General features: G+C 43.1%; 1 long non-coding RNA gene across 22 annotated transcripts in view; it reads left to right on the forward strand.

Moving 5' to 3' along the window:
- The first annotated feature begins 309 nt into the window (after positions 1–309).
- LOC148686280 (uncharacterized) overlaps positions 310–23,267 on the forward strand; it is an 81,529-nt gene continuing 58,571 nt past the window's right edge. For 3 of the 22 annotated variants that reach the window (XR_015949015.1, XR_015949019.1, XR_015949018.1), the window contains exons 1-2: positions 310–670; positions 4,669–4,736. This is a non-coding gene — a long non-coding RNA (uncharacterized LOC148686280). Of the gene's footprint in view, positions 671–4,181; positions 4,348–4,668; positions 4,749–6,314; positions 7,868–10,994; positions 11,623–21,111; positions 21,204–23,267 lie in introns of those variants that run through there. The other 19 variants (XR_015949004.1, XR_015949003.1, XR_015949009.1 and 16 more) reach the window with 19 other exon arrangements.

Genomic DNA, 23,267 nt, shown 5'->3' on the forward strand with positions numbered 1-23,267 from the left:
GATGTAAAGCTTAGGTTTAGCTGAAATCCTTTGGAGGAAGGGTGATACCATATATAATGATCATCACTTCCCGCACTGAGCAAATCCATTATTTAGCATACTCATGGTGTCAATGGTGATGAGATATCATAGGAAACATTAGGCACTGACATCGTGAGTGTGTTGACATTGTGCATCTTGCTCTCTGGTATTTCCAGACATGCTGCAAGGACAACATTCAGCCTTTGGCAGTAATTCTGTGTCAGTTTTGTGAACAGGCCAAATCCAAGAGCAAATTAACTTGATGCTTTCCTGGCAACCCCAAGAAGAAGAAAAACTATTCTCCAAAGGGAGTTAGCTCTTGGAAAGTGAGTACATCTCCATTTTTAACCCATGTTCCCTTTGCCTAAGAATACAGGGGGGCTGCTGCCATCCATGAAATTTGTCAGAATTGCCCTTGGACTTTCTCCTGGAGTTGTCGCTGCAGCCTCTTTATCCCATGCCTATGGTTCCTGAATTCCATATTAGGACAGATAAGATCCTCGTCAACAAAACACTTTCCTTGGTCCCTCAGAAATAGCCATTCCAATCTCAGTAAAGCTGAAGGCTTAAAGGGGTGAAGGATAATCCAAGAAGAGGATAATACAGCCCTTGAGTGTCAGAAAAACCATTTATCCCTTGAATAATGAAGGTAAGTCTATGGGCTTTTACAGACAATATTTTTCAAAATGGATTCCCCGCCCCCCCTTTAGGGCTATGCTGGTGCTACGCTCGCTGCGGGGGAAATAGCCATAGTGCTGTTGTTCACAACAAAGAGACCATTTTGGTCATAAGTCTTAGAAGACCTGCTCCCTGCTTTGCAGTCCTTTTCTCACTTGGTCCGGGAGGGCCGGGCCCTGATTGACTCCAGCTGAAGCTGCGGATGAAACCAAAGACCATCTTGGCTGTCTTTTAGTGCTAGGTCCTCAAGCCTGAGCTTCCACAGCCACCACCTACCATGAATCGCCAATGGCAGGACTGGCAGCAGCAGCAGCAGCAGCAGATATGTACTATGCCTATGATAATATTTTATTCTCTTGTTAATTAGGCGGTTTTAAATGTGCATTTTATATTTTACTTCCTTTAAGTAATGTTTTCTTTTGAAAAGTTTCAGGTAAAGTTTGTTACCTTTGCTAGATTAAATGTGCATTCTGTAGTTGACCTCTTTTGTCATGTTTGTTTTGAAATCTTTAAGAGAATATTTTAGTTTTCCTGTTAATCATGTTGCTTTGAATGTATCCTTTATATTTGACTTTTTCTGTAATGTTTTATTCTGAATTGTTTTACTCGATGTTTTAAAAGTTTGGCAGTGGGCATGACAGTCCATGGGAACAACTCCATTCCTTCTGTGCAGTTCTGAAGTCCTTGCCCTGATCTTAGACTCCTAAAATTTGGACCACTGTTTCCAGGCCAGCTAGCCTTGACTTATCCATCACTTAAGCCAGAGCATAGTGTCTGCTGTGGCTGAATCTTCCTTACTCTCAAGAAAGAGCCTCTGCCATCATGGTGTGAGCAAGAGCCAGGACACACTTCTCCAGATTTTGTGATGAGACCCTCCAACTAAAAATGCGCACCAAAATGTGCATATTATGGGAATGTGCACTTGCACATATATTGGTGATGGTGAAAATGCTGTATGGAAATCCATTGCAAAAATTGCTTGTAATATGTGTAAATTTACATGCAAAAATGTCTATACTTGAAGAAATCAGCATGAAAATTCAATTTTTTAAAAAAGAAATCACACACTGATGCAGAAATAGGGTGAACTGAATTTCAGATTACAAGATGAGAAAAACTGAAATTGACAGATTTGCCCATCCCGAAATATGCACAACCACATTCCTCCACACAGCAATTGGAAAAACAGTGGGTGTGCTAGCTTTGGAGAGAATTGCAATCCTCCCTGTGGGAAAACACTGTTGTGCTAGGAATGTGATACCCCTGCAACGGAAGTGTTGTTTTGAGAGAAAAATAACTTGTTTACCATTTTATATACGCTTATTGCAAATCTCATTCACGCGTGAAACAGTTTGAAAGCTCACAGCTTCCACATAGCACAAACGTGGCTCTATTCTTGGATTCCATTGTCCTTACTCTGGAAGAGCTGCTTCTACTCCGTGGTTCTTTACTTAGAAGCCCTACCTCACCAAGAAACATGTGTTGGAAAAGTGGGTCAAGCCAACCCTTTTACCGCTCTGTCACTACCATGTGTGTACTCCACATTCAATTACCTTGAATATGCATCCTGAGCTGCAGTCAAAGTATCAGGTTCTGATCTAGCTTACCCGAGATTTAAACCCATGTAATCATGTTAGCTTAAATGGTATTACCCTGGTGCATGACAGCCTGCTCTGAAATGGGAAGAGCAATGCCTGGAACTTTTCTTTCTTTTTCTTCAGAAAGACATTTATCCTGAGAAGTAAAGGGTGCTTCGCTTTTCTCCTCTCCCACCTCTCTCTCTTAATTGAGGCTTTCAGCACAAACTAAGTTAAAATCCTGGCCATTCTTGTGGGAACTTTGTAATATACTGCAGTCGGCTTACACAGTTGATCAGAAGAAGCCTTCTCCAGTTGCTGTACTTGAAAATTCCACAACAACCCAAGCCAAAACCCCTCTCTGCTCTGTTTAGATGCTGCTCTCCAGGATTTAGCCTGACACCTTCCAAACAGACTGCATGAAAGAGATGTCTTGTTTCGTTCTGCTGGTTATCATTCTTCCCTTCCTTTCTATCCCCTCCCTCCTTCGGAGAGATTTCAGCAAAAACCATAAGCTTCTGACAGAGTGAATTTGTGATCTTATCCAATCATCTGGGCTGTTTGCAAAACTTCAATAGGTGGCAGCGCTTAGTTGATAAATGTTTTGTTATCCAAGTGATCTCATTTAGTGCAACTGTTGCAATATTAATAAACCGAACTTATGATTGCATTTGCCAGGACTGAAAACATTGCCATCTCCCTGGCATTTGCTCATCTGAACTGACAACAATGTTCTTTGTGCTATGGAAAGGCAGCATTCTTTTGTGTCTGTGTCAGCATGCGTACTGTTAGGGGGCAAATGGGGGAACAGATGGGGCAGCGAGGGAATGAACGCAGCGTAGGTTGGGAGCCTGTTTTGTGCTTGTAATCCAAAGGTTTCTTTTTTAAAAAAGTGCACCTGGGAAGTGCAAAGCTATTGTCTCTCTCTGTCTTCTTTCTTAATGTTTAGCATCCGATCCAGTGCAGACCAGCTTGATAGTTCTTGAAGCATCCTATCTGACTTCTACTGGACAATGATAATAGAATCATTGGGTTGACTCATCATGTATACATACTTACAGCCTTTGGCTATCATCCTGTGGTCAGTGATATGAGCTTTGAGTATGGATTTTCTTGAGCTCTCAGTCTCACTTCATGAACCAAATCCTCACTTTAATCTCTATAATCTCTGTTTGGGATGGGTAAATTGTGTTGGCCGACTCAGGTTTGTTCCTGTAGAAACAAATCTTCTGTTTCTTCAAAAACTATTGCTTTATGAAGAATCTAGCATTGCTACTACTCCAAGACTCAGAGACTGCAGAGTTAGGTACACTTGAATCCACAGATTTCAGTGGTGTTTGTTCTAGATTGCAGCTACAGCCAAAATGTTGATCCAACCATTTGGGGAGTAATTGGAAGCAAAACTATTATTTGTTGTATTAGTCATGGGAGAGAGAGAGAGAAAGAAAGAAAGAAAGGGAAGAAGAAGAAGAAGAAGAAGAAGAAGAAGAAGAAGAAGAAGAAGAAGAAGAAGAAGAAGAAGAAGAAGAAGAAAAGAAGAAGAAGAAGAGGAAGATAAGAAGATACACCAGTTTTCATCTTAGTTGAAACTGATTCGCTTGGCAATTTCACCTTCTCCAGTGAGTTTGGCTGCTGCTAGTTGTCTACTAGTCAAAGAAAGGCAGTTATTTTTGAAGGTAAGAGTTTCTGTGGTACTGGAACATAAGCACTGCAAAAATTTTGGGGGTGAGGGAAGAACAGTTTTAGTAAACAACGTGTAACCAATGTGCAGCAGGCACAACTCCATGATAAATCTGCCCTTTTGGATAAATTGAAAGCACAAGTCTTGCTCAATTTGTGAGTGGTAATGCTAAAGCTAGGCCTTTGGCACAAGTTCCCAATCTGTATTCCTCACTCTCTCCGTAGTACAGCTTCTCCTAAATCAGCAAAGGCAGACACAAATGAGAACATATGGAATGCCAACTGCAGAACTGGCACCATGACAGCTGCCACATAGTACTCATTCTGTGCTTGTAAAGAATCATTCTTCTAGTGTGGTAGAACTTTGGAACTCTCTGCCTCTTGAGATCAGGCAGGTGCACTCACCTGCTTAAAGCAGTTTTGTTTTGGTAAGCCTATATGGTCAGCAGGTATATGTTGATGTGTTTCAATCTCTTTCTAGTTGACTGCAGGCTTTAATTATTTTAAAATGTTTTAATTGCTTGCTCGTAACTGTTTTTACTGATAATTTTAATATTTCCTGTAAACTGCTTAGAGGTTTCATTACAATCAAGCAGTGTATAAATTTAAAAAAATAATAATCAGCAAGGCGTGAGACACTGTGAATTTACGAATTTAATGATCACTCAGAAAGATGTCCTTACAAATATTTGTTTATCTGCTTGCATCAAAGGGCTGGAGCTGAGAGAAGACAGAGTGGGAGAGCTGGAAGAGAGAGGGAGCAGGCATGATTAACAATAGGTATGAGAATGGGTGAGTTAGATTAAACTGATCCATATGCAAATTATGCAAGTCTGATTGCATCAAACCATGCACGGTTTAATGAGTGTGGTAAGATGCCTTTATCAGCTTGGATGTGTTCCGAAAAGAGCTGCTCGAAGATAATGCAGGGTATGATAAGGTTTTTCATTACTGGGTCAATCTGCATTTGTTTTTGATCTCTCTCTCTCTCTCTCTCTCTCTCTCTCACACACACACACACACACACACCTGTGCATGAATCACTATTCTTTTCCAAAGGAATTGTCAGTAACCTCTTATACATGATTGCCACACACATTAGAGCAGGCACCCCCAAACCGCGGCCCTCCAGATGTTTTGGCCTACAACTCCCATAATCCCAAGCTAACAGGACCAATGGTAAGGGATGATGGGAATTGTAGTCCAAAACATCTGGAGGGCCGAAGTTTGGGGATGCCTGCATTAGAGCATGTCACGCACACACCGATTCAGTCTGGTGCTGTGTGTCTTGCCTTAGACATTTCAAAAAAAGAAACAACTTGCACCCGTGGATATCAAAGTATGATACACCTGCAGTTCTCACTGGCCACTGGTCCATGGGTCCATGCCACCTCCAAAATAGATGACTACTATGTGCACTATGTAGGCCTGCCTTGGAAAAGTATTCAGAAATACCAGATGATGCAAATTGTGGTTGTGAAAATCTGGGAAGAGCTAGGGGTTTTTTCCCCCCCTATCACGTGACTTCACTGCTGTACCAGGTATATTGGTTTCCAATTCATTTCTGAACACAATGTGCTGATATAATCACCAATAAAGCCTCCAACAGTATAGGGCCAGGATATTTGAAGGTCCTCCTTCCACCACATGAGGCCCTCCCTGCTCCAAAATAGAAATACAAAAGAAATGAAGAGATAAATAAGTATTCTTTTAAAGACTTCCCTGGCAGACTTCCTGGTGATAATGTGATCTTCTGATAAACCCAAGAAAACTACTGCTGGGAGAATATGTTGTAGCCCCACCAGGGATGGGGAACCTGTGGCCCTTCATATGTTGTTGGACTCTGCTTCCCATGAGCCACAGTGAGTATTGCCAATGGTCAGAGGTGATGGGAATGCTAGTCCAACAACACCTGGATGACCACAAGTTCCCCATCCCTGCTTTGCACCTTCACCAGCAGTAAGCAGTTCGACTCTTCTGTGCGATTTACACTCATAACACTAAATTATTATATAGCATTACACAACCAGTCTCAGACTTCTGAGGCCTCCTCCCTAGGGTGACAGATCCCTGCGTGGTTGCATCCTAGACTTCAGAGACAGTACACACAGTCTGTTTCAAGAATTTAATACACTTGGATTAAGATTTAAAAAGTGCTATCTGAATTGTTCTCAATGACCTGTTGTTTTTCCAGTGGCAATTTCCAAGGCTACAAATAGCAGTATGTATTTTAAGGTACATAACTGTTCGATTCCGTCATTAAGATGCCACTTTGTGTGCCTTGTCATCTAGCTGGAATCATGAAAATCCCAAAATCATATTGTTTATTGCCTTTTCTCTTTCCCTCTTCTCTCCAAGCTGTTTGCAAATGCTCTGTTTCTGAGCCCTGGAGGTGAAACTCCTCAAAGAACTTCAAGGCTATGAATTGCAAAACTCTGCCTTTCATTTATTTCACAGTAAGCAAGAAAGAAGAATGTGCAAGAGAACAGCACAAAAAACAACCCTGTTGTACAGTTCAGCTAACACAACAAAGTACATTTTAACTGTACTTAAAAAGCAAGTCAGCTTTTACGTAAACAGGAGAGGGGGGTGGGGGGGAAGAAGCACAACAATCCTGCAGAAGTAATCATTTTCAAGCCATATCTCAGGGAACTATAAAACTGACCACAACACAGAGAATGACATTTGACTGGAAAGCAAAAAAATCATTGGTGAGAAATGTGATGCGCAGTGAAGAAAGAGTATTTGAAGTGTATCAAAGGAAGTGTACTTGATGTTGAAGAAAAGGAAGATTCTGATTTTAAAGGATGGCTAAAGCTCTCATCCCCCCCCCTTAGAATGATCTTACGTTCTCAAGAGTCATCTGAAAATAATTAGACTTAAAACATAATTGTCCTGCTGGGTCAGACCAAAGGTCTACCTAGTCTAGCTCCTTGTTCTTAAAGATAATAATCAACCAGATGTCCCTAGGAAAGTCACAGGCAGGATACGATATTGGTAGCCATTACCTGAGTTTTGTCACCAGCATCTGATAATCAAAGGTGATGATCATGAATTGTCTAATTTTTAAAGCCTTCCTGGCACATTTTGTGACAAAGATTTCAGCCTGTAAATTTCACTATGTATATACTAAGTGCTTTTTTCTATCTGTCCTGAAACAATTGTGACTCAGCGTCACTGAGTGACCCCTATTTTGAGAGAGGATTTCATAATTTTGCAAACTTCCATCATGTGCCCTGAATAGTTTAGTTTCTAAACAAAGTGTGGGTAAAACTAAATTTGATCCACCTGTACATATGTGAAGCTAAGGTTGACAGACCCTTGTAGAATTGTTTTCTTTACTGTAAAATGGCTAATTTATTCAGCTTTTATGCTTCATATCAGTTACCAGTCTATAAAAAGGACTATCCTGATTGTGAAGGGTTTTTTGGAACTGCCTGAAGGGACTTTTCCTAAATGTTTTTGGAAACCCAAAATATTTCAGCAAATAGGATGAAAAAAATTCTAGGTGAATACATACATCAAGATCAGGCAGGATTTCTTCCAGGTAGACAAATGAGAGAGAATATAAGAAATATTCTGAATGTGATAGAATACCTGGAGGTAACGAATGAAAAAAAGCAGCAATGATGTTTATAGATGTTGAAAAAGCTTTTGACAATGTGTCCTGGGATTTCATGAGAAAATTGTTGGAAGAAATCAATTGTGGAGATAAATTCTTAAAAGGAATACAAGCAATATATTCAGAACAAAATGCGAAATTAATTGTAAATCAGGTGGTAACAAAGGAATGAAAAAAGGAGAAAAACTACAATTGATTATTGGCAATTTTTATTGTTTAACAATTTTTCCCTTAATAAACATTTATAATAAAAAAAGAGGAAACCCAAGTGTAAACCGTTTATTCTTTCCTATCTTCATTCTTGTTGATATTCTCAAAGAATTCTAAACATAATATGAAGCAAGATTTCCAACCATTAAAGCCAAGCTGGTTCTTCCTCAGCAAGGCTTTTTTCTTCTATATTTTTACTAGCATCAGGTTTTTTGTGTTAAGACCTTTAAACCTCCCCCTTAAATAAATTCACACAAGACTCAAATTTTTGGTTTGGTTTTTGGCAGAATTTAGGCCACAACTTTATTGATTACAGCAAGCAAGTGGTTGCATAGGCTCTGGTTCGACTAGCTCCCTGCACCGTTGCAGGTAGCGCTGACCCAGGGCACTACCATAGGTCAGCCTAGGGTGAACACCTGGAATGGCGGAAAGCCAGGGACATGCTATGTCCACCACCCTGATGTCCCCCTGGACTCAGGCATGGGTACAACCCCTCTCAGGGTTGACCAAACCATTGAGTCCCTGGATTCCTTTAATGGAATATCCTTCACATAGGGATGGCAAGAGCGTTCCCCCATCCCTATCACCTGAACCAGAGCCTATCCGCAACCTTACAAGTTGTGACGATTTGCTACGCGGCAGGCGAAACCCAAATGGCACCTTCCAATCAGCCAAGTGGGGGAAATTCCTGCCGTGCCCCTGTCCCAACGACAGACGACACACAACGACATAGCAAGGTCAAGCGCGCAAGCCCTAAATATAGGGAGAGGTGGGCAGGTGTTCCGATGCACTGACCAAGAGAGAAAGCTCAGGATCATGTGCATTTGCATATATAGGTTCCTTGATCCATTTGGCTAGCACCCCATTGGTCAGCATCAAGGGACCTACCAATTGGGTGTTGTGGCTATCCAATTGTACCCACCCACAACACAAGGGTTTAGTTGCCAGGTCTCGCCGCAACACGGTGGGAGGACACGATTTGAGGGAGGACACTATTTCTAACGCTTTCCACCAGAAGCTAAGCTGGTATATGTATAATTCCCTAGAACTTCCTCATTTTAAAACAATTATTAAGGTAATATGGGCCACCTACCAGTCCAGGGGGCTGGTTTTAGTGACAGACTACTCTCCTGCAGTGAAAGCTGAGGCAAATAATTTATTCTGCTGCTCTGTAATCCTCTTTGATTCCTTCAGGGCTCCTTTTTACACTTTTTTTTTGTAAGCTAAACAGACCCATTCTCTTCCTGCCTGGTTTGCTGCTTAGATAGTTAGATAGAAGCAGATAGTTCAAGAGCTAATGGTTGCAAAAGGCAAGAACAACTGATTAAATCTAAGCAAGAGACAGATAGGTATTTTGGGAGTAGAGCTTCTCCTTCTGAGGCCTCTGTTTCTTTCCAATTGCCAGTTAAGCCATTACATCCCTTTCTTTTATAGAAAGTCTATTATAGTTTGTTTTGGCATTGCAAAAACAATAGAACAAAAAGGAGTTTTCATTCTGCTTTGGCCAGGCTGTTGCTAGAATGGAATAATCCATATTTATGTGCAGCGAGTTGTCAACATGTTACACAGCTCTTCTAAACACGATTCATATTCAGTGACAGAACGCACAATTATACAGAGGCCGAATGCTTGGATCTTATTCTGAAACATGCAGAAGGAGAACAGGCGCACTGCCTGCTCCAGATACCGCACTCCAGAGTGTGTGTGTGTGTGTGTGTGTGTGTGTGTGTGTGTGCACGCGTGCATTTTTAAATGTGCAGCAGCTGGGTTTGACAATGGATTGCCCTTGCATTTTAACAAAAGACCAAGGTTAATTATGGCAGAGGTTAAAACCTCATTTAATTCAGATATGGCCCTGGGTTAGCAATAAAGGGACTGATTTTATAATGGATCTGTAAGGCGGCATGCAACTCCATTTCTGGGATTTTTGGAGTCCAGTTTTTAGAGTCTAAATACATCTGAGAGCCACATAAGAAATGCAGAATTTCCCCAGAATAAAATGTTTGACTGTACAGTATAGGTACCCTTGGCTAGGGGACCTTATTTCACAACCAGTATAATGCTAGGGCCTCAGGACCCTACCACCATGCAAATCATAAGTATTTGTTCATTTCCAGACCAGATGTACAGCAAGTCTAATGTTCTAGCTGCACACAAGGGTGAATGTCAGAACCACCTTTTCTTTCTAATCATTGCAAATATTGGCATTTATATTGCTCTGTAAATAGTTTATAGGCAGTATTTAAAAAGTCATGCTTCTTCATGGCAACAACAAAGGAAGCTCTTGCCATTCTGCTCCCCAGCTCTGTGCAATGAACAGCCTGCTAAAACTTGGACTATCTTTGCCTACTAGCAGGGGCGTAGGAAAAGGGGGGCGATGGGAGCGCACCGTCCCTGGCAACGCAATCCCGATCATCCCGGTGGGGAGCCATCGCGGCTGCCTCCCCGCCCGTGCTGGGTGCCCCACCCCCACAGACGGCATGCCATGCCCCCAGAATGCACGCCATGCCCCCAGAATGCGTGCCATGCCCCTTTGGGTGGCGCGTCCCACCCCCAGGACGCATGCCAGCCCCCGCCTGCTCTCCGCCCCTGGTGCCGGAGCATGAAGCTCCGCCACTGCCTACTAGCAGTCACTGTTTGCTCACTGTGGCAAGCTCACCAGCTGTTTGCAGACAGGACTGCTTGTATGTATCATGCATCAGAAAGCATGGATTTCAGAGCCTGTGTTGTTTGAGGTACAGGAAGCCCTCACTTTTTTATTTTTATTTTTGTTGTGATCAGATCCAGATTGCTAGAACCCATGAATGTACAGGGATTCATAAAGGGAGGTGTGTATGGCTAGCTATACTCAAGTCTCTTATACCTACTGATACACAATTTGCAAAAGATGGGACAGCTGATCCAGACAGATTTAAGCTTGCAGTCCTTTGGTCCCTGCTGAGACTTTGTATCTACAACTTACACCTCTGGATGTTGTTATCTATTATCCCCCAATCTGGGAATAATATGTTTTAGACCTGTCTTCTTATGTACGGTAATACAGTAGCCTCCCACAACTTCCAGAGGTTTTGGACAACTCCATCAGTTCCAGCTGGTGCTGGGATGGTGGCAACTGTAGTCCAGAACATCTGGGAGGCACCAGGTTGAAAAAGACTGATCTACCACATATTCCATCTGGGAAAGCAGAGGTGTATTTCCTTTTACAGTGGAACCTCGGTTTACAACTACCTCCGTTTACGAATGGTTCGGAGAGCGAACACCGCAGACCCGGAAGTGTTTACATCCGGGTTCCAAGGCGTTGGATGCACAGAAGCGATCTGCGCAGCGAGTGTGTGTGCAGAAGTGCTCTATCGGCGCTTCGCGCACACGCAGAAGCATGTCTTCGGCGAGCGAACGCCTCCGCGGAACGCATTGCGGTCACAAACTGAGGTACCACTGTACTGAGGGGAGAGTGCTGAAATCCTCCCTAAGGGTTGAGAATATAAGTTTCTTGATCAGATCTTCTGTGGGGTTGAATATTTTGTGAATCAGTCCTGCCCGGTAATGCAGGATGATTAATGAGTTTTGTATTAAAGTTGTTTCTTCTTTGGGGGGGTTAGTTTTATTTGTTATCTTTTTGTTGAAATCGTCGATAAATATAATTTTAAAATGTGAACAAACCATGAATGAATTGGCAAGCTCACTGCAGAGCTGTTTTGGATTTCTCTGGAACTTTCCCCTATTACCTAAATAAAATGGATTTATGAATACTTGCAGCTTACAAAGGAGATACAACAAAAGAAGCAAAAACCTCCCTCCTTACCATGATCCCTTCCTTTCCTTTCCTTTCCTTTCCTTTCCCCCTCCCCCTTTCTTCTTCCTGCTAAGCATCACAGAAACTAGAACTTTTCAGAGACTATATTGCAGATCCAGACACGGAAAGGAATCTGCCACTGTCTGGATACAACTTGCCCCGTGATCTAGGGTAGAAAGGAGTTTAAGCCACACAGGCAGTGAAATATCCTTGCGGATAGCTGAGTCGGTAGAAACATCCATGGAATTAAAAGCTAAACACAGCATTACCACATATTTGGCAACAGAGCTCACTCTGATCATCACAGTATCCTGGGTGGGCCCAACTTCCTGTTGGATGTCTGTTCCCACACTAAGAGCCCATTACTCTGATCCCATAAACAGTTTTTATGGTTCCCCGGGGAGGATGTGGACCCAGCTGCCTTTGAGCTGGCTGCCTATGAGACAAAATGCAACCAACTTACTTCTACCTTTTAGGACCCAACAATGTGGCATGCAGAAGCAGTGGTAGGTATACCCACTGGCTGCAGGAATAGTGCTTCAATGATCACTGACCTGATCAGGGACTGCCTCCACTTAGTAAACAGTGGTATTCAGCTGACAGGGGCATTGCTAGGATTTCATCTATGGTCATTCCATTCTAAAATGAGAGAGGCTGGCTGGGAACTACACACTCCAAAATGAACCCTAGAATCCCACATGAGATATTTGTACTCTTCAGATCCTTACAGTTACACTGTTACTGCTCTTCTCTCTGTCTGCGGGGCACTGCAGTCTATGCTATAAACCTTGCACCGCGGGAGGAGGGCGGTGGGTTTGTGGCCTTGCCCCATGTCCTTTTTACCACTGTAACTTCATTTTTTAAAAAATAATAATAATATGCATCATTTGAAATAGCATGATTCATGTATTATCTCAATAATTCTTACAACAAGAAGTCTGTAAGGAAGGCCAATATTATTACACTTACATGGCAGATTTGGGGCAGGAACTGAAGTTGAGAAAATAGTGGCTCACCTAAAACTACCAACCAAATCCATGATGGAGCTAAACTTTGAGCTGGGGGTTCCCTGGCTCACAGCTGACATTATTATCTGTTGCACTGTACCAACCCCTTATATAATTGACTGGCAGGGTGCAACACTGAAATAAGAAGTACTGTAGATATCATGGGCACGGAGTTCAGCATTGGGAAAGTCCTGGCAGAAACTAAACTTGATAGCTCCCATTTTCCTTTCTAAAGCCAGTGAATGGCCCCAGATATTTTATATTTTGGAAGCAGCAGAGATGTTTGTGCACAGGCAGCAATTATAGCCTGAAACCTAGAGTCTGACGGTTGTTGCTCCAGGGAAGCCGACTCTGCTTCCTGCAGCTGGCTGCTTAAAGCTGCAAAGGTGATGAAACCTGAAGGGAACCACTGAACAGGTGGTAATTATGAATGACACAATGATGGCTTGTACAGACATGTAACTGTGGAACAAAACACTGCAGTTAGCTAACAAGAGATTGTATAAGGTTTTTCTCTGGCACTGTGTCTCCTGTCTGACAATTCAGAAATTGGAGGAAAAAAGGCATTGTGAGCGCCAGTGTTCAGAGATATAATGGGCCAGCTGAGTTAAAAGGCAGGATTCTAGCAGTTGTCCCTTTCAGAACGATTATATCAGGTTCAGGCTTCCTGTTGGTTTGTGCAAAATGCTTTGCAGCAACTTTTCCCCCCTTTTCCTTTTGTAAAATGTGTCTTTTAGGTTCACTTGGGCATAACTTTTTTGTATGTGGGTGCTCAAATACACACACAAATTATCACACCATGTTAAACTAGTTCAAACAATTTATGTAATGTGTTAGGGTTAGTATCATGCTTCACACCCACCTTCCTTCTCTTCAGTCTGAATATAAGCTCCTAATGCTCTTATACGACTGGCAAAAAGAAGGCTGGCATTTTTTGCTTTACCGAAGCCCTTTTATAACATAGGAGTTACTATTTCACATATGTTGGGGTTGCCATATTTCAAAAAGTGAAAATCCAGACACAAAAGTTATTGAGCTTTCTCTTTTTCTTTTTTAGTTTAGCTAATTTTAAGGGAAATTGCTAAAAACTACACTGCTAACATGGGTTGCCATAAATCCAAATTTCCCCTGACATTTTAGCGATTTCTGACCAGACACTGTTTCTGGCGGCAGAATTCTGGCTATGTCCGGACGTATGGCAACCCAAACATATGTGAGACCGCAATTCAACTAATATATGAAACTGCTTCTGTCACTAGGCTTTATGAAAGCCTGCTCAGTCCCCTGATCCACATGGTTGCAACTGACCCAGTGATGCAGCTATGGCAGCTCCATCCTGTGATGAAATCCCACATATAGATGGATTATATCTGGGCAGCTCTCCAGAACCTCAACTCCATGGAGTTCTGACTCAGTTCAACTTCCTTTAAAAACTTGTAAATATTGGACATCTCAGAAACTGTGCTGGATGTTGTGTGTCTCCACAGCACAGCCCCTACTCCTACCCTTTTGCCTCACCCTCCCAGTAAGCCACAGCAATCCTAGTGCCCAGATGCCTGCTGTATGCCACTACCCTTCCCTGCCAACTGCTCCTGGCTCAGCCCCCACCTCTACTTTGTACTCAGTTACTTGGGCAAGTTACTTGTTCTGTGTGACCAGACAGGTCTTCACAGTGGCCATTTTGCAGTGTTAAATGCTACAGTTTCCAATTGTGCCCCCTAATATTGGGGACTCCTCTGACACCTTTACAATCTCCAGTTTGCCTGAGAAGGTCTATGAAGTAAAAGCTTTGGCATGCAAGCCAAGGAAGTAGCAACATGTGTTGTTGGCCTATTCTTACATTAAGTAAGGCTATTGACAAAGTTGACAAAATGATATTATAGTGGTACCTCAGGTTAAGAACTTAATTCGTTCTGGAGGTCCGTTCTTAAACTGAAACTGTTCTTAACCTGAAGCACCACTTTAGCTAATGGGGCCTCCCGCTGCCACCGTGCCACTGGCACGCGATTTCTGTTCTCATCCTGAGGTAAAGTTCTTAACCTGAGGTACTATTTCTGTGTTAGCGGAGTCTGTAATCTGTAGCATCTGTAAACTGAAGCGTCTGTGACCCAAGGGACCACTATATTGTGGGAAGCTGGCAAAATGCAGGCTGGACGAGGTAACAGTTAGGTGCATTGGTAGCTAGCTGGCTGGCTGACTGAACCCAAAGAGCGCTCACTAATTGTTCCTCATCAACCTGGAAAAAGTGTTGTTGAAAAAATCTGCCCCTGAGTCCACTAAGCCCCTTTTAGGGGTGTGGCGGCTTTGTAGGACAGGCGGTGCCTCCCTCCACCAACCCAATGGTGATGCAGGGCTGCCTGCCAGGGATCTGTTCTTGGCTTGCGCTCCCGGCTTGAAATCCTGCTCCACGTCAGCCTGCCGAATTGGCCAATGGCAAGCTAATGCAGAGGGCCGGGCTCTCCGGGGACGGGCCTGTGGAAACAATCAGGCTTCCCTCAGGTCTGCTCCCAGGGGATTTAAATTCAGCTCTTCCTCATCGGATCAAGGGGATGAACCTTTAAGAGTTTCCTTCTTAAGCCCTGCTGCTTCAGTCTTGATCTGCTCCTAGTCCGCTTGGTTCCCTCATTCCCCCTCCTTTTCTCCAGTGTTCCCTACATCCCTTCCACCTCTGTTATTTTTTAATTCCCCCATTAATTACCGTAGTGCTCCAGGAGAGGCACATAACACACACCTCTCCCATCAGCACAACAGTAGTTTTACACAATATGGGTTCAAGGAAACCTACCTTCGGTCTTCCATCACTTTCTTTTTTCTGGCTGATTGTTGATCATTTTCACTGGTTGTTTATTGACTAAGACCCAGGGCATCTGACCACCACTATTTTCTATGGAATCACTCAAGGAACTAGCAGTGAAGACAGCTTCCTTATATACTGCAACCCCTAAAGAAAAGAGCTTCTCCCTCACATTGGGACAGTTAATGTTCCAATTCCCTCTCTTTATTGCCCTCATGCAGTTATTTGCACTGCTATGCAGCAACATGTGTTTGCAATGCATTCTAATGCATAATCTAATTCACTTTTATGCATGTCTGCCTGGCCTCTATCATCTTTCCCTTTTAGCTTTGACTTCAGAGTTTCCAGTTGCGTTTAAATACTGTCTGTGTGATCAGCTTTATATTTCTGTAACAACTTGCACATTAGTCTTTGTCTTTCATAATGATTTGTAAAAACAAAACAAAAACTATCCCGTTTGTTCTCTGAGTGCTAATTCACATTAGTATACGTGTAAATGTAATTTAGAAGTGGCACACGGAGACCCTGAACTGAAGACTCGGAAGCACATGTTTGTCCGCTATGCATGACTACTAACACATGGAGACAAGGATGCATAGATGCACCTGGGGCAATTAGATTTCCCAGTTGCAGGAAGAAGCCTTATGTATATCCAGCTATATGTGCATTGGTCCAGTTTCAACTACAGGAATGTAGTATTGAGTGCACAGAGATCAGAGTGGGACAGCCCCAGCCCACTCTCTGCACTCAGTAAATGCATAGAGGGGAGTGTCAGTATTGAACTTCAAACCACATCTCAACCACATCAAGTTGCCCTATTTCAAAAAGTAAAAACCCTTTTTAGGAAGCCCCCCCAAAAAGCCTTTTTTCGATTGACTTGCCTAAGATCCAAGACAAAGCACTGGATGTCAATTCCACCTTTGGAATCCTGGTAATGTCCAGGAAAATACGGACATATGGCAACCCTATCTGTTTAGGGAGGCTTTTAATGTTTAATAGATTATTTTATTTCATTTTTCTGTTGGAAGCTATCCAGAGTGGCTGGGGAAACCCAGCCAGATGGGCGGGGTATAAATAATAAATCATTATTATTATTATTATTATTAGTAGTAGTAGTAGTAGTAGTAGTATCATAAAGCCCGTTAAATTAATGGGTGCTAGAATTAATTAGCGGGGTTCCCCCCCCCGGTGACTCACCACCGCCACCACCTCAGGCTCTCACTCAGTCCCTTCCCCGCCCCCTGCCCCAGCCAGCTGCCTCCTCAGCTTACTCTCTCCCTCCCCATTTCCCACCCTCTTTTTTCTACTCCTCTTCTCTCCCCCCCCCCCGCTGGTCCCACTTGCAGCAGCCCTTCCAACCCCCCCCCCAAAAAAATCCACACAAACTTCCAGGGACTAATTCCCCCTTCCCCCGCGGGTGCGCCCACCCGTCGGCTCTCCTGCTTTCGCCCCTCAGTAACGGCTAAACGATCCTTCAGCCCAGCAGCCACATCACTCGCGGCTCGCACTCTCTCTCTATGCACACCCACCTACCCTCCCTTTTCCTTTCGTTGACACACGCCTGCCTTCTCTCCTTCCCCTCTAACGGAGAAGAAACCAGGAGGAAAGAGAGAGATCCTTCCGTAGCGCAGCAGAGCAAGGGGAAGCCGCACACTTTTTTTTGTATGGTTGTGTATATGCAAGCATGTAATCTCTCTCACGGTCCTGGTTTATCCCGTCCGAAGTCTCTGTGCTCCAAGTCCCAACGGCTGTCCGTGGGGCACATGCGCAGTAGCGCAATCCCACGGACACAGGGGCTGGACGCAGAGACACTTGCACTTTATTATATAGGATTATGGAATAATGGCTGGCAGAGCAGTGTTGATTCACAGCAGAACATCCAGGGCCAGTGGTACTGGCATAGTGCCATAGCTCTGCTCTGCTCTGCTCCAACCAGTCCTGTGTTCCTTTCTTCTGTTATCCACATTCAGTGCAACAGCAGATAGGGTCAGGCTGCCACTGTTGGAATAACATGCTTCTAATGGAAATATTTCAGTAAGTGCTGTGTTTCAGCCAGAGCACTGGCCCTCCAACAGCTTTCACCCTGTGCTGCTTAGTAAGAATGGGTCTCTGGTGACCTATCCCATCATCCTTTGATTTTTGCCTCAGAACCCTCTCAGCCTCATAATATATGCCTAGTTTTCCACTTACTCTGCAGCCTCAGTGGCATAATGGAGATAATTTTTTTATCTCTGTGATGAAGCCTGGCTGGCATTACATACCATCCTAAACTAGATTTTGAATTGTATTTCTACAGGAGATGATGCTATCATATTGACCTACTTACTCAAAAACACAGGCCCAAGTCTTATCCAACAGATCCATCTGCGATCCCTGCTCCCATTTCCACATTATATTTATGCTCCTGCGCTCCCTCTGCATTCCCCTGGGTGACATAAATTCTGCCTGCCAAACCCTCTGCCACCTCTCCCTCAAAAAGGATTGCTTCAAGGTCAACCAGTTACCTTGTAATGCACAGCTTAACCTGATTTGTGGAAGCCAGGCACCGAAACTCTAAAAATAAGACTAAAGGGAAGGGAAGGTTGCAAATTAAACTGTCTAGCTTATTTGCTGTAAGCAGAGAAATTTCATGCCTCCAAAGAGCAGCTCCAAAGCTCTCCGAGGGAACCTTTCCTTGCCACATTAGGAAATGAAGCTTATTTTGTTGTTTCTCTCATGACTAGAGGTCTCCCTCCTCCCCACTCGAGTACCACTGAAAGATGTCCAAAAAACAGGAGGGGAGCAGAAAGCAAGTAGGATCCAGTGCAGCATCAATCTCATCAAGCATAAGGAGAAATCCTAATGAGAGTGATTGGATTAGCAAGATGTCACTGAAAGCGCTTGTCGCAAACAGAAAGGAAAACAAATGTTAACAATATAAATGGAAAGAAGGATCTTAATTTTCCTCTTGTAAGTTGAAGAATGTTGCTAATTATCCAAATCAAAATGTTGATTTGTAGCTAGCAGCGCTGCTTCTTTCCCATTAGCAAAGGGCGGGGCAGTGGAAGCAGAGCATATGGGAAGAGAGAAGAAGCCTCAGGAGGAAATCTCTAGGAAGAGGAACGCAAACCTAGGGATGAGCAAAACTGTCTATTTCCCACATCAGTTTGTGATTGCAAAGCATTTCCCCCTTTAAACAATATTTGTTATTTTCACTAAAATGTGCGCTTTAATGGTCATCTTACGCAAGTATTATGGATTTTTGTACACAATACTTGGCTGGAGAACTGCACTGCAATATTCAAATAAGTGCAAATTTCAGAGGATGGCTATGAATTGTTTTGGAAAGTGCAAGTTTGCTTTTAAATGTGAACTGAATTGAAATTCTCCCCCCCCCCCATCTCTACATAGACCGGAGGAAGAAATGAGGAAAGCCAGAGGGCCTCAGATAATAAGGCCAGTAGTGAGGTGAAAGAAAAGAGTTAGGGGGACAAACCAGCACTGAGCCAGCAGGAAAACTGGATTAGGAACCCTCCTTTCCTAGCATGAGTTGATGGCTAGCAAATAATAGCCAGTGGGGGGCGGGAAAGCCCACCTGGTACCGCCTGCAGTGGTTCTGCGCTACTTGGGAGTGATGATGTGAGATGGATCACATGCTTGAATGCTGCCTCTCATACAAAATTTCCTTCGTGTGGAAAAACTAAACCAATCCTCCCTCTTGAACATTATAACTATTATAACTTTTCATAATAGGCATTGGTCACAATAGGCTGTGACCTATATCCTGCGGCAGATAGGGTACTGAGCATCGCCAGAAGGCAAGATAATGCATTAAATGGCTGTATCCAGGGACAGTAGCTTTTACGAACAGCTGCACAATGGCAAGCTCTCACTATTTTAAAATGAATAAATTCACTGCTAACTAACATATCTTTATATTTATAGAAACGTGGCACTGCAAATATGTCAGATGGTGCTATTATGTTTCTGCACATATGCCTTTTTTTCCCTTATATGACAGTTTTGTAATTCGTTGAATTACTTATAGTTTAAACCCTGTTCCTTTAAAAGCTTCATGGAGAGCAATCTCATTTATCAAACCAGCCCGAGGCAAGGTTTATCTAAAATGTTTGGATAATTAGGAACGGGGAGTGGGGGACTTCACACCTTTTCAGTGATATAAGCCTATATAACACATGTGCTTGCAAATACCCATTTGCTACTACAATACATTACAATTTCACATGAAAAACATTTCACACATACAACTTTAAGAGTCACGGTGTAAACAACCATAAGAAGTTCCCTGCTGGGTCAGACCAAAGGCCTCTTGGCATTCATTTCCCACAGTGGCCAACCAGTTCCCAACTAGTGAGGCAAGCCATGCCCTGTGGAACTCCTTGCCAATAGAAGTTTGGCAGGAGGCGCCCCTGGTTTCTTTTAGATGTCTTTTAAAAGATGTCCTGTGTCTTGCTTGTGGAATGATTTTTGCTTGTGGAGTGACCTTTGGTCCAGGGGAGGTGATTTTGGCTGATTCTCCCTTTCCCCTACAACAACCCCTCCCCTTGAGCTTCTTCTGGCAAATCCTAACTCTCTAACAAATCTGGTGTGGGGGTGTGCAAGGGGCTGCAGCGGGAAGGGGGAATCAGCAAAAATAACCCCCCCCCCCATTTCTCTTCCACTAGTGGACACCTCTGCTGGGTTCAAAGCTCTCTCACAAGTGGAAGGGCAGCATTGGATTTCACTTGTTGGTTTTCGATAAACTTTCCTGAAATGTAACTTCGCTTAGAATCTTAAGAGACTCAGGCTGCAACCTGACACTTACTCAGCGGGACGTACCACTAAGTAAACAGGCATGCATAGGTCTGGGCTGTTATTCACATGTCTTCAGGGGTTCTTAAAATTTATCATTATATTTTATTCTCACCAGTGCTCAGAAAATACCCGGAATGTTTACAAAAGGATGCAAATCAAATAGCCTTGAAATTCTCATATTCTAAGCTTTACAGCCTGCCTCAAACAGTTTGTGAAATGTGTTGTGCCATATACCAATGTGATTTTTTTTAAAAAAAAAATGCCCATAAACCAACATCCCATGGTATTAGAGAACTGCCTAGGAAAAAAAAAGCTTGCATTGAACTATCATGTAAAATGCATGTGTTTAGAATTCCATTCAGGCTGAGTCACACTGAGCTTCATGCTGTATTTGTAAAATTCACAAAGATGATATGAGAGCCTTATTGCCCCCAGGCTTGTTATTTCATCCCCTGGACACACATAAGCATATCATCCTTTCATAGGATTGATCAGCAAATATCCTCCAGAGCACTTAGATAAGAAAGCATTGCCTTCCGCTGCTAGCTTTTCGCTGCACTGCATTCGTTATGGTAGTGTAAAAAAAAAAAAAAATCCCACAAGGTACGATACCTTTTTAAATGCTTCTTAGGTTTTTCTGATGCTGTTGTTGTTAGGCACTTTGCCAAGCGGCACATGGTGTTATTTACCTTGATAAAGAATCACTGCACATAATTTACTTCAGTCTGGGCAGGAATTAGCTGTAGAAGAAGTTCTGAAGCTGCTCACTCATTAGCAGCAGGTTCCCCATCTGCCTAATTGAAAGAGCAAATATTTGGAAACCTGCAGCCACGATTTAAAACCAGATCCCCTTGTTGTGAGATCTGGAGGAATGATTGTGGGTAATTGTTAGGTTGTATTGCGCACACCTCTAATTATGGGACATCATTGATCAGATTCGTTCACATGCCATGGTGATGAACTCAGTACAAGGGTGAAGACAGCAAGGATCCAATTAAAAATGCCTCTTTGAGGGGAAGACAAGTTGGTAAGATGATGTTTTGTTGCATCTTGCTTGCTGCATGGGTAGGGATTGGATGCGCATCCAGGCGCACAGTAGTGGGTGCATCGTCTGAATGTATGTGCTGTTTATTCAAATTGCATTGGTTTCAATGAGATGCAGATTGTAATTTGCATTCAGATGTACCTCATGCCATATGCAATCGGTGCAACTGAGCAGATCTCCCATTTGCTTTCATCCAAAACTGCAGGCATTGGAAAATGGGGGGGGGGCATAGCTGCCAAGTTATCCCTTTTTTAAGGGATTTTCCCTTATGCTGAATAGGCTTCCTCGTGAGAAAAGGGAAAACTTGGCAGCTATTGGGGGGGGGGCTCTGATCTGGACTGTGGTGTAGCAAAGACGTAAAGCTCTTTCCCCCCAATACCATTGGTATCAATCACCTTACACACATCTGCCCCTGCTCTATTTGTTTTAAAAGGGAACAGTAGACCATGTGCTTTCCAGGAAGTAGACAAAGAAAATACTCTTCAGCTCAGGATCTCAATCCAGTGCCATCCACCAAAAAATACTCAACTCGGGGCCCCATAACCCTTTGTGGCAATGTTGTGGATAGTAAAAGAGGATATATTGATTAAATATTATATTTCCTCACTCACGCTAGTGAGTCATGTAGCACAGCACATCCCCCTCTAAACAGCAGGAAGCTACTTTGTTTGAATCTCTTTAGGTAAGCAATGCAGTCTGGTTTGCCCAGATTGAATTTTGTTCCTGGTAAGTCCGCTTTGTTCCCTCTTAAAAAGAATAAAGACACAACCATCTTCCTTAGATAGTAACAAGAAGTTTACTTACCTTCAGTTCACAGTATGATCCCTGAAGGCAGGCTTTGGCTTGTAGTTACAGTTACAGAGAAAGGTGTGGATTCATCCCATATGGGGATTTATCCCATGTGCTGCTGGCTGAGAGCCAGCAGTGCAGTTCAAGAGGAGGAGTCAAGAGAGGAAGGTGGCTGTGTAACTGGCCCCTTTGTAGGGTCTGTAAGGTTCACGCCCACCTACCTTGTCACATGTAGGGGGAGGATGCTCCAGACCAGGTGTAACAGGAAGTTATACTGGCTGGAGTGACATCCCCCTGTCTGTGTCCATTCTAGGGAAACAAGGAATGTTGTATTTGACTGCTCAATGGATTACATCCCACAAATTCTACAACAGCAAACTGTGACAAACTCTGTTGTGTGATTTAGTTCATGTGTTACCTGGATGAGTCTAATCCTGCACTTTATCTACCTAAATTTATCATGCGTACGATTGGGTGATGTTCTGCTGCCTTTCAGCCCCCACCCCACCCCTGTAAGTAACCACTCAGGCTAAGCATGAATGGTGCACCTGTATAGCTCCTGATATATTTGTTATTGCAAACTTGATACAAGATGTAGGCAAACTGCATTATATTTCCATCCTACTTTCCAAGAATCTTCCTTCCTTCCGAGGCTCTTCTAGCCTCCATCTCCTTCCCCATTTTATCTTTACAACAGCCCAGTGAGGTAGGTCAATCTGAGAAATAGATCCTGGCCCAAGTGAATTTCATTTAGGGTGGCATTGCCAAAAAATGAAGAAGACAAAGGAAGGCACAGATCTGCACAACATATGTGGACTGATTTAAACGGATAGACGCAAATTTAGAAATAAGCACTATAATTGAAATAGAAACACAGTAAATCTTACCAAATGGGAAGACTGACCAAGTTACCAGGGTCCTGCTCTCCTTTCTTGCTTTAAAAAAACAACAACAACAACTTTAAACCAAACTTGGAGCCAGTAGCCCTTCAAAGCCCTTTGAATGCCTTCAAATAAAGGAGTGTCCTCTGGTAGCCTTTGAAACAGACGTCTGTCTCTGTAAAGTAGGCCACCCTGATTTTGTGACTGAGTGGAGATGTGAACTCAGGTTTCCCTGGTTCTGGTCTGAAAGTCTTAACTACTGCACTAACCTATCTCTTCTAAAGACAATACTTGAATGTGAAACAAAGGGATTTTATTTGAACTGTACAGCCCTTTCAGTTACTGTATTTTCCTGCGTATAAGACTACTTTTTAAC

This window comes from Zootoca vivipara, chromosome 3 (genome assembly GCF_965207765.1).
Source record: "Zootoca vivipara chromosome 3, rZooViv2.hap1.1, whole genome shotgun sequence".
Lineage (NCBI taxonomy): Eukaryota > Metazoa > Chordata > Lepidosauria > Squamata > Lacertidae > Zootoca > Zootoca vivipara.